This window comes from Schistosoma mansoni, chromosome 7 (genome assembly GCF_000237925.1).
Source record: "Schistosoma mansoni strain Puerto Rico chromosome 7, complete genome".
Classification (NCBI taxonomy): domain Eukaryota; kingdom Metazoa; phylum Platyhelminthes; class Trematoda; order Strigeidida; family Schistosomatidae; genus Schistosoma; species Schistosoma mansoni.
Window position 1 is genome coordinate 5,358,768 of NC_031501.1, and position 13,224 is coordinate 5,371,991.

Consider the following 13,224-nt stretch of genomic DNA (forward strand, 5'->3'; position numbering starts at 1 on the left):
CGGCTGAGTAAAGAGAAATAGAAACCACCATAGGTTGTGTTTTGATATAGTCAACTATACTAAGAAGTAGAAAGTTTACTTCTAATGATGCCAAGATTTTAATCGCTGAAAAATTCCCATCATATTAAAACACAATTATATGAAAGAAGAATATTCTTTTCAATAATTTCTCATCAGATTTTACAATTATAAATCCAAATTAATAATCCATATAAAAATGGCCAAGTTCAAGGTAGAGTACTTCATTTAAAACTGTTATATGTGAATCAAGGAGTGTTTGTAATATCAAATAAAATTCAGTCATTAATGTTGGGATGACTAATATGAAGTGTTAACTTGAATCATTTGATCAGAATAAATATAGTTGACATGGGGGTGAGAGAGAATATTGGGATCAGCAAATACTTAATATGTAGAATAATATGAATTAGGTCAGATATAGTAGATAGGGGTGGATGCTGAATAAATTTCTCTAAAAGGTCAGCAGGTGTAATAATAATAATGACAATTATAAGATGTGTAGATAAAATAAGTTTAGGGTATAAAAATGAACATTAATGAAATTACGTCACTATATTATAAAATTGATTATTAACAAGTTGACCCTGAAGTTGGCCAGGGTAAAAGGGGTGGCTGGACATATGTCTTTTGGACCCGGATAGCAATTGCCTCAGCCGATGGAATTAAGTACGCTAAAATGGAGCTGTTAACCATTTTGACTACACCTTTGCGAATAACATTAGGGTCACGTCGAATTTTTTTTAATAAATTTTTTTTGTCCCCCTTAATCAAAAAATTTTCATCCCATTTTCCAATTTTTTTCAATCCGTTTCGTCCAATGAAATTCCTAGTTGTAAATGCGTTATAATTGGTTATGTAATTCTTGAAATTCGTATAAAAGCTCTGTACTTATCGATATAGATAATTTTCTTCACAATATGGACGTCAGTAACGTGCAAATTAGAGGCTCTGTTGTTCCTCACGTAGTCACAGAAACGGAAAATGTATTTTTGAATACATTGTATCTGGTAGCGTTTCCATCACTGGAAGCGTTAAAGAGCGCCATTAGAACTTATGAAATAGCAACGTACTGCCAATATGCGGTGAGAGATTCTCATTTCCATGGAGATTGGAAGCCGTATATTAAATTTGTATGTTGGAGAAAGAGCTATAAAACACCAAGCGGTTCTTCGCAGCCGATTAGACGAAGGAGGTAATTTGATTAGTGTTATTATATTGTTCATTGAGGACTTCAATGGACACACCATATCCGGCCTTCATCTTTTGTAAGTTTCTTGAAGGTTATTGGACTGTCGTTCGTGGGAATGTGCATCACAATCACGAGTGCAATTCCCTGAGGTACGACTGTAACACATGGATGCGCCGATTAACGGCGGCGGAATTGGAAACTAGAGTTCAAAAGTACTCCACTGAATGCCGTAGCAGAGCTGTGCTGGGTCGCGAGCCACAACTACGTCGTCTTCAGGAAACACTTACACCTGCTGCATGTCAACTACTGAAGCGGCACTTGCGTGTTCCTGTTACTGACTTCGTATTGTCGGGGAAGTTCTTCACGGCCGTTGATACTACAGGAACTTACACAGTCTCCAGAAATCCTATTAGTTGTTCCTGTATCTTTTATGTAGAACACAGAGTCGTATGTCGTCATATCTTGGCATACTGTTCGCACGCTAACGTCGAAGTTCACAGAAAAGACATTGGTGATAGATGGCTGCATTCCAACAGCTACGTAACCAGAGTAACGATTGACAATGAGTTACAGGTACAAGTCGGGCAGACAAACGTCCTAACATCGATTCACGACTTATGTCGGCGTATGTCCGCTGAACAGCGTACCGCTCTACTTAACTATGCTCATCAGTTGCTTTACGATGGATTACCTACTACCATCACAATGCCCATCGTCCGAAATACCTCAGGCACCAACCGTCAACAGAACGTAGATTTGGATGCTACCTTAAATGATAACGAGATTGAAGTAATATCTATGAACTCAGAAGAGTTTACGGACCGAGACAATGAAGAAGACGAACGTGCGCACAATGCCATCTACGTCAGCCGCCCAGTGAAATAGCTGATGGAAGTGCTTGGATTTTTTGTCCATGCAACGCTATGTTTCATTCGTTCTGTGCCTACGACCCATCAGAAGTATCACCTGGGTTCAACTGTCCCATGTGCGGCGCTGTCACGGACTCATAGTGGAGTCATTGATCAGGACGTAAGGACCTGTGAAGAGACTGAGTAAAGGCCCTTTTCAGGGCCACCCACAATTTGATTTGAATTTTGTTTGAATTTCTTGTTTCAATTTTAAGGAGGAGTCATGAAACCATCAATAATTCATTTTACATTCATATGATTTGGTTAATAGGTACAGTAGAGAAATGTAGTAAGATCAGTTCACTAGTACAACAAGATAATTTCTATTGCTAAGGTCAAGTGAACAGACACTGATCGGTCATCACAATTCCATAGAAATGAAGCTGTAGATTAATAATGATCATCGCTCACTTTATTACTTTGCCAACAGCTTTTCAGGTTTTTCAAATTTAAGGTTTCAGTTAACGATTCCGTACAGAAAACGACGTCATATAATGAAGACTTACATGTCTAACAAGTCATTAATAATAATAATAATAATAATAATAATAATGGGACATACGAAATGTAATAAGAATGTTTCTTATGAGATTTATCACTGCATTGCAAAAATTCGATACAGTGATAAATGTCATTTAGACGTCTGATAAATAAATGTACAGTTTAACTTAACAGATTGAAATACGATATTCTAAATACATAATGGTTACTTGATACAATTGACCTTATTCACATTAAGTCATATAATTGAGATAGAAATCTATTTCGCTAGACATAAGCTTGTTCAGTGACACTTCATTCAACCTATATTACGTATGCTGTCAAAAAAGGTTATTTTTTCAACATTCAGCGATTTAGTGTTTGACAGTATAAGAGTAATTATTTTCCCTTTTGACGGAAAATGTACATACAGTTTTTCATTATTCGTCTAGTATGTTTAACAAAGGGAACTGTTGATTTGGAAATATAATTCCAGTCTTTCTAATTAATTAACGTTTACAATGTTATTTACAAATGACAATAAAAAATTCAGATCATTATTTTGAAAGGCTGTGCACTTAAAAAACATTGACTGTTAACATTAGCTGCCAAAAAAATATTATGCCCACCTCACAAATACAATTACCGTATTACATGATGACTGAGTACAACACTAACATGTATTTTCGGTGATCATTAATAAGTGATCAACTACAAAGAATGTACAGATCAAAATATTTTATGCTTTTAATGGATTTACCAAAAAAACCTTGATAACCTTGATATTGCGTTCATTTTCGACACCCTTTTCAAAGCTAAAATGATGAACTTTTTGGTATTAAGAATAACGGTCTGCAAAATAACTGAATTATAAAAAATATTTGCTTTTTTCTCAGACATTATTACTAATTTCAGATAGCGTAAAAGTTGCTTCATTTACACAGCTTTTACGGTTAGCGTGACTTCGGCATGCCCCATTCACTTTCTGTTCATCATTTACACGAATATAACGTTTATTAAAAGAGCGAACTATGTGTTAAATTAACTTATGTGAATACTTAAATGAAAATGTGTTTACTAATTGTGTATTAAACATTTGACTACCCTTTGAAATTCAATAATCACCACTATCAACTATTAATAAAAACTGTCAGTTTTTTCAAAAATTAACTTTCAATGACCTACACATTATTATTACTACTCTTGTCACGATAACTGATAACTTTAGTTGCATTTCTACTTCATAAAAAAAGAAGTTATCCCGATATACATTCACTAACAGCAGTGTAGCAGGGTAATGAAATGGATTTGTTTTTGTTTTTTTTCGAAGTTAAAATTTTTTACAAAACTCAGATGGAACAATGCGAAAATAGTTAATTATTGTAACTGATAATCGGATGTAAAACTGTCAATTTTTACATCCAATAAAAGCACTTTATTCTAGTTCGATTTGAACGAATCAGATTACAAAGCTGCACCATTTACAACCAATTCAACAATTATTACAGGTGACAAAATGTTTGTTCATGGTCTAGCTTCAATTGACTCATGATCTCAACTCTATAAATTACTAAAATCTCCACAAAACCCCTTCTGATAATTATTACAGGTGACAAAATGTTTGTTCATTTGCACTTGAGCACACACTTTCGAAAACAAATTCACCAATCATCAATTGCTAAATTTTTTTCACATCCTTCGAAAAAAAGGGTGATTCTAATGTCAACCCACCTTTGCTAACCTTTTAGAGAAATTTATTCAGCATCCACCCCTATCTACTATATCTGACCTAATTCATATTATTCTACATATTAAGTAGTTTCTGATTTGTAATCCCATTGTTCTATCTAACCCTATGTCAATTATATATATTCTGATCATTTATCTCACTATTTCATTTCACTTATAAACTGATTCTTCTTTCATATAATTGTGTTCTAATGATGCGTTCAACCGGGTGTTAAGCTAGATTGTATAATATCAGAAGGGGTATTTGTGGATTGTATAGGACTGAAATTGAACGGATAATCTGTATTCAGCATTCTCACAAATAATGATTTAAGATTAAATGCATAACAACTTACTTTTTTACGAGGACTTCTTAGAAAATCAGGGCTCAAACGTCGATCTGATGATCCGCCTGAATGTTGTAATATATGTAGATAGTTTGGTCTTTCGGGATGTAATCGTTCGAAAAGGCGTTGCCCAATACCTGTATTATTCATATTGACGTTAGTTGGTGTTGTAACCATGGGAAAGGAAGAAAGTGGTTTTATGCTCATCTCATCATGTAGTTGAGCTTCGGTACTTTCCAAATTTGGACTTAAATCCACATTTATTGTGGGTTGATGAAATCTAAAATAATGGTAATCGGAATTAAAAAAAGGTCATACGAAAATAAGTAAACTGTCAAACCAGCACAAACATTTCATGAGAAAGAAATAAAACAAATGAAATTTCATCTTACATTATGGGATTAAGGAAAAGGCCTCAACCCAGATTTCATGCTAGTTGCATTTCCCTGACAAAGCGTGTTTGTAATCATCAGTAAATATATACTCCTTATTGGATTCGAAATCGCGTATATTTTTTAAATATTTAGCGTATGAAAATGTCTTAGATTCACTTAGTGTTACCACTGATCATATAGTCAATCAGACAAGGCCTAGAGGCAGCACCAGTTAAGCCAGACAGTGAGACTGGTAGTTTGAAGTAGATACTATTAGGAAATCGTTTCAAGTGAAATCTTAAAAGTCTACGCTAGGAATTAGCTTAGGATTGACAATATAGCTTAGATGTATTTACCAAATAATGTCGTGTAAATATTGACTATGTGATTAGTTCTTACCAGCTATTCATCCTTTAAGACTCATACTATTTCTTTCCAGCTTTTTACTTTACTATTTTGGTTAGTTTTTCTGGACTGTGTCTGTGTGTGATTATTTGAGCTGAAACAAGGTTGGATAAGATAGCTATTTTTTTCTGTTCGACTGTTTATCAACTTGACCTTTTGTACATACCCACTCATATATCTTGATGTGTTCGGTGAGTGAAAATTAACGTTAGTTTCAAATGATCAATTTGATTTATTAGAATGAATGTTGAAGAATTAAGTAAGCAATTGAGAATGTATCTATATACTGAGGTAACGTCAAGTAGCATCTCGCGATGAAAACTGATGTAGTGAATAGATAAAGTTTATCAATATCGCTCATTGCAACTGAGTAACTAAGTATCCATTCCTGTACTCAGCATTACGCCGCAAGTTTTCCATATGAAGAGTATTATAGTTCAGATTGACGAGGAGTGAAGTAGACCACGAACTTGTAACTTATACAATTATTTCCATTCACAAATATGAACAAAACTAAGAACAATCACCATAGTAAATAACAAATAAATTCATCTAGTTCATGGATTCTTTTCAGCTGCTTATAATTTTCTATCAGAAAAATCTTCATTCAAGATGAGTTTGATACATAAATGTCGAATAATAACAAAAGGATAACAACTAACCGTCCATTTTAGAGAATGTAACATTATCATAAACATTATTTGAACCAATAATTATGTTAATATAAGACTATTCAATGTTTTCTTGTGTAACAAATAGACTTTGTAGTATTGTAGTGAACGCGAACTTAGGTGGGGAATACCAATTTATTGTTTAACGTAAAATATGAAAACCGTACATTAAATACATCATTTGCACATCTTCCTTTAATTTTCCTTTACACGCTCAATGATTCTTTTAATTCTCTTGTTAGTACAATTAATCTCCGCGTCACTTTCTGTTTTCTTCAGTTTAATCTTTCCAATATTCTGCTGGCAGGCATTTCACTTCCCATTAGTGCTACATACTACTTATATCTGTTAACATAAGTAGCACACGCCACAGTATAAAGAACTAATATAGGTAATCAGATGGATGTTTTGTAGGAGATAAATATGATTAACGAAAAAAATTAACAAACCAGACAATGAAAATTCGATTTCATATTAAAATGTATCTTTCATTAATGAGAATTGAATTTCAATGAAAAAAAAGAAAAAAAAATCCGCAACGGTTAGTTACAAGAATTTTGTATAACTTACTCTGAACTAACATTAAATACATCGGAGCCTGCACTGGAACAAAATTCATAGTTAAACTTAAAATCCTTTTTGTCCTCAACCATTTCACTAACAGAATGTCTATGCCTGCGAATGTTCTCCTTTGATATTTCACAGATATCTCTGTTAGGGGGAATTAAATAATTTAAGGTTACTGGATTATCAATGACAGATGATGCCCGACGATGTGTTTTATTATCAAAGTCACTACTAGACCAATGGGTATAAGAAGAAGTAGACGGAGATTGTTCATTTGGTATAAGTGTATATTTTATTGGTAATGCGGATTGTTGCATATTAATAGCACAATCAGATAAAAACGAAGGTATATTTGATGTTTCAGAAGATAATATGAATTCCGGAAGATGGGTGGATTCATTTGACTTATGAATTTTATTATCATCTACCGATCGTGATGATTCTACAGAGGATAAAAATGTACCACCAGTGAAAGATGAATGTACACCACTTCTTTCTGCTTCGAGCTATCGAAAAGTAAATAATTTAAATTATGAGTTATTCAGTTTGAAAATTAATAAATGTTCATTCATTTGTAGAGAAAAACATTATTATCAGTAAACGGTGTTATATATTGACAATTTTACAAATCCAGTCCTTACTACTTTCGTTTCATATAATATTAGTCTACACAGAACTTTTATATTGAGTACTTTTCATATAAAAATTTCGAAAGTATTATGTATGAGGATCCACAACTTATCCACTGGATGATCAATGAAATTAAAACTTAACAAAGTACGTTATGAAAGTTAGTAGGAAATCAGCCACACAAGAGGACATATTCAAATTTCAGCTTCAGACTTACAAAATGAATTCAATTATAGCTAAGTAAATCACCTTGTCATACAAGCAAATGGAAAAGAAAACAAATGAGGAAAGCGAGATGTAAGCATCATAGTTCTTTGCAACGAGACATTTTCCTTCGATCATTCTACCTGCTTTTCATTGGTGAATCAAAACAAGCACAGTATGAGGGATAAACTGTACGATAAACATGTATGATAATGAGGTATCCGAACAACTGAATACATTATGTCAATGGTTGTGATCACCACTCGAATACACAAATTACACCAGTATTCTCGGCGAATCATAAAAAAATATTTTGAGATCGTAAATCACTGAATGTGCCTATGATATTGATATGGAATTTCGAAGACTAGTGACATATTGTAAGATAAATCGGTCATAAACTAACCTTAGTAGAATAAAGACATAAGAACCTTATATTCGTCTAAATAGACATACACACAAGTGATTTATATTGACCTGGAATGCTTTATCTAGTTTTCGAAATTATATTCACTGTGAGTTAGCTTCCAAAGCAATAAAAATATCCGCCATAGATTACAACTAGAAACCGTTTACTTACATTATGTAGTTCAGTTTTCAAATCAGTCAATTCAATACCTGATTGACTAATCGGAGAAACACTTGAAGCACTTATGTGTGAATCATATTTTTCATTTGAAATAGAGTTTAATGAATTATCATCTATGACAGAACTTGATAGATATTGTTGTGTTTTATATTGTACAAACTGAGGAGTATTTGTATTTGTTGTTGCTGTTACTGTATCGATTGTTTCATTATTTGAACTGCCATCTCGACATTTAGTTGTTATTAACCCCGTATTTGAAACAGATGTATCATCAGTATATTGAAAAGTAAAGAACGGATAATTTGAACCTAATTTCTCTTCTTCTTTGTCTTCATCTGCTTCTATTTCAGCAACTGCTTGATGAAAACTAGATGTCACTTGAGCAGGTGCGCCAGGATCATATAGATCATTATACTAAAGAGTATAGTTTAAAATATATACGAATAAGTTGATTTGCAAAATTATAGTGAGTAAGTATATATATATATACCTTTTATTATAAACTTTTATTTAACCTTTTGGCTACCGTTATACGATTTACCATTTTTAACTTATTCTCAAACTATTCCAGTTACAGTATCTCATACTCAGCCAGTTTTGGACAAATCTCGTATGATTTTTATTCTTTGTCTTATGGTGCGATGCGGTCTGGCTTGTTTATATATAAACCAAGTATGTCTGAAATATACGAGTCATACAGTGGAGGCTGATATTTGTGTTTTAGGCTGAACCGGTTAGGTTAGGCGAGAAGCTACTATTCTGAGGACCAATTAGGGTTCAGAGTTGATGCAAGGCTGCTTGTTCTGGTTGATATGCTACTGGTTTGGCACAGAAACAAGGTAATATAAGCCGGTATTCTGATTAGTGGTTCTTTCATGTGATAATTGACAGGGGAAAAAGTCATAAAATGTTTCGTATCACATAAACCTTAATCAACAAGTCTATTAGTCTGGACACAGATAATCCATAAGTTGATTAACGAGTGTTTTACATTGATGTTATTGGAGTACGGTTTCATCACCTCCTACAGTTAACACACTACGATCTAAATAAGTTAGATGAATAACATATCTAAGCTGACTCATAGGTATCATTGTTATAAAGAAATAATATATTTGTAATATCCCAGTCAGTAGAAAAATTAGATTTTCTGACGTTTCCTGACTCAGTGTAAGCCACTTCTTCAGAGAACAAATAAATAACGAAACGTCAGAAATTCTAATTTTTCTACTCATTGGGATATTACAAATATATTATTTATTTAGTTGACTTAGTTTATTTCAATAAATTAAATGAAGCAGCACAGAAAATGAGCTGTAGATGCAACCAATATTTGATGTAGATATTGGACGTGGATTATTCTCTCTTACAAATATATGTTCAATACCCTTAATATAGGGTCGCAATAAAAATCAAGACAGTATCTTGAAGATTGTGAAGCGTTGAAATCACAGAACCACAATCAAATAATTCATATTTTCTAAACCTATTTGATTTATGTCATTTTATGACATTATTTTTCTTCTAAAGATACAAATGAAGCACTATAAGACACATAAGTAAAAATAGTTTGTTTTGTAACAGACGAAAACCGTTTTAAATGGTGTATCAGTGTTATACAAGCTTAGTTTCAGTGATGAAATTAAAACACTATGAGTTACATAACTTATTATATAATTTTGATCAGTTTACGTACAATTGTTGTTGGAGCTGAAGACTCATAGTTTCGATCAAGTGTTAAATCAGCAATCAGGAAAAAAACTGAGGCACTTTCATTAGTTATTTAAATAATGTCATTCCCCGATGGAAAATAAATAAACTGTATTTGATAAGAAAGTTTGTTTTACAGATAGATTTTTCATGCGTACATAATTCGGTTTATTAACTTAAACAGACTAACATGGATTCATGAGAAATTAACCATATGGGATGAATCTATGTTATCCTTCGTAAATCATTGTTCATGAGTTTTCAAAGAAATTTTTCATTTGACTTGATGTACACAGGTGAGACAATATAAATAAAAATAAATTTGAAAAAATATTTGTAACACGTGTTATTGGATGATAAACATCGTTGAAATTCGAAACTTTCGATCTCTCTGAAAGTTGAAGGTGAGGTATTTATTTAAACAAAAACAATAACTATCAAACTTAATCTATTGATTGAATTATGTATATATCTGTACAACGAATTCAAGATAACTCTCAATAGCAGGCTTCAAGCCTTACAAGAATCTAGTCAAAGAAGATGAAACTGCTATGGGAGACAACTGGAAACGGATAAAAGAAGCACTAACTTCAATCTATCAAGAGGTTCTAGTCCGTAGGAAGCATCACCATAGAGAATGGATCTCTATAGAAACTCTGGAAAAGATTCAAGGAAGGAGGTAGACGAGGAGAGTGATTAACAACAGTCAAACATGAGTAGAGAAATTCAAGGCACAAGCTGAGTACACGGAAGCAAACAAACAAGTGAAGAAGAGCACTTGAGCTGACAAGCAGAACTACTTCGAAGACCTAGTAACGACAACGGAAAAAACTGTAAGAGAATGAAATATGAAACAACTGTATGATACAACGAAGAAACCAGCAGAGAGAAATAGTAAACCAGAGAGACCAGTCAAGAACAAAGAAGGAAGAACCATCACAGAGATTCAAGAACAGAGGAAAAGATAGGCAGAATAATTCGAGGAACTGTTGAATAGACCAGCTGCACTGAATCCACTGGATATCGAGAAAGCATCTACAAACCTTCCTATAGATGTCATTCCATCAACGGTCGAAGAAGCCAGAATGGTCATCAGACAAATCAAGACTGAAAAAGCAGAAGGACCTGACAATATACCAGCTGAAGCACTGAAGTCAGACATCGAAATAACTGCAAACATGCTTCACTTTCTATTCAAGAAGATTTGGGAAGAGGAACATGTGCCGATGGACTGGAAAGAAGGGAACCTCATCAAGATACCAAAGAAAGGAGATCTGAGCAAATGTGAGAACCACAGAGGCATCACACTACTGTCAGTAGCAGGAAAGTTTTCAACAAAGTGTTGCTTAACCGGGTGAAAGATTCAGTAAACGCCCAACTTCGAGATCAACAGGCTGGATTCCGTGGGGATCGGTCGTGTACAGATCAAATTGAGACACTACGGATTATCGTTGAACAAGCATTTGAATGGAACTCATCACCATATATCCACTTCCTTGAATATGAGAAGGCGTTTGACAGTGTGGACAGGAGAACATTATGGAAACTTCTTCGACACTATGGAGTTCCTGAGAAGTTTGTCAACATTATCCAGAACTCATACGACGGACTACAGAGCAAAGTGGTGCATGGAGGACAGCTGACTGATGCATTTCCAGTAAGGACAGGAGTCAGACAATGTTGTCTACTCTCCCCCTTCCTCTTTCTTCTGGTGGTCAACTGGATTATGAAGACCTCGATATCTGAGGGAAAGCATGGAATAGAAATGGACAGGTTGGATGCAGCTAGACAATTTAGACTTTTCAGATGACCCACCCACCTATCTCATACACACGAACAAATACAGACGAAGACAACTAATGTAGCAGCATCCTCTGCATCAATATGCCTCAACATACACAAAGAAAAAAGCAAGATTCTCAAATACAACACAGATAACACCAACCAAATCACACTTGATGGCGAAACTCTGGAAGAGGTGGAAACATTCACGTACCTGGGAAGCATCATTGATGAACAAGGAAGATCTGATGCAGACGTAAGGGCGAGGATCGGCAAATAAAGAACAGCATTTCTACAGTTGAAGAACATATGGAACTTAAACAACTGTCAACTAACCTCAAAGTGAGAATTTTTAATACGGACGTCAAGACAGTTCAACTGTACGGAGCTGAAACTTCGAGAACTACTACAACCATCATCAAGAAGGTACAAGTATTTATAAACAGTTGTTTACGCAGAATACTCAAAATTCACTGGCCGGTTACCATCAGCAACAGCCTTCTATGGAAGAAAACAAATCGGATTCCAGCTGAAGAAGAAATTAGGACGTTGGAAGTGGATCAGACATAAATTACGGAAATCACCAAACTGCATCACAAAGCAAGCCCTAACTTGGAATCTTAAAAGGTAACGGAAAAAAAGATGGCCAAAGAACACACTGCGCCGAGAATTGGAAGCAGACATCAAAATGATGAGTAGCAACTGGAAAGGATTGCCCAGGACAGGGTTGGATGGAGAGTGTTGGTGGACGGCCCATGTTCCACTACGAGGAGTAACAGGCGCAAGTAAGTAGGTAAGTGTTGAGTTATCTTTCAAGAAAAGTAGATCTATGTAAAATGTTTGGTCTAAAAAACTTTGAATATACAGTAATGATTGCAAAGAGTTGAATACGTTGTTTGAAAAACGAATTTCTACATACAAGTGACCTACTTGTCTTAAACGTTGCTCCCATGCTGACATTTGACTAGCTTCACTTCCACGACGATAAATTTCTGGTATCTCTTCAATATTAAATTTATTTTCACTAGTTATACATTGCACATTTGAGGTCTGAAGAGACGGAAGTTTTTGAATCCATGAAGTATCATGTAACTTTTGTTGAATTTCTTGTAATAATTCGGACGTTAATGGTTGATGACACCTACATTGTAGTTCAGTTTTGACGGTGCCTAAAATTGCGGTAGCACGATAAGTATTTAATAAAATTGACATTTTAATCAACTGATGTTTGTCTTTTAAAAAAGGAAATAAATGTATTCATATTGGATTTCTTCATAATTTAATACTGTACATAGCTCGCGTTCAATATCAATTCAGATATAATTGTCAATTTAATTTAGCCCATGAAACTATTTGGACCATTTAAGTAGTATGTAATTGTTATTCTAACTTACAAGTTTAGTTTCTAGTGTTCTTAGTCGTAACCCGTTCTTTACTATATGCATCTCTTACATAAACAACTCGACTACTTATCAGTTTTTAATTGCTATAATAATCAAATCAGTGAAATAATAATTCGTTCGTGAAATTATATAATAAAAAACAATTCTCGTAGATGTACCTGATTGTTGTCTTACTGGTCCACAATTCACAGGTAAACTAAAACGCTTTTGATGTCG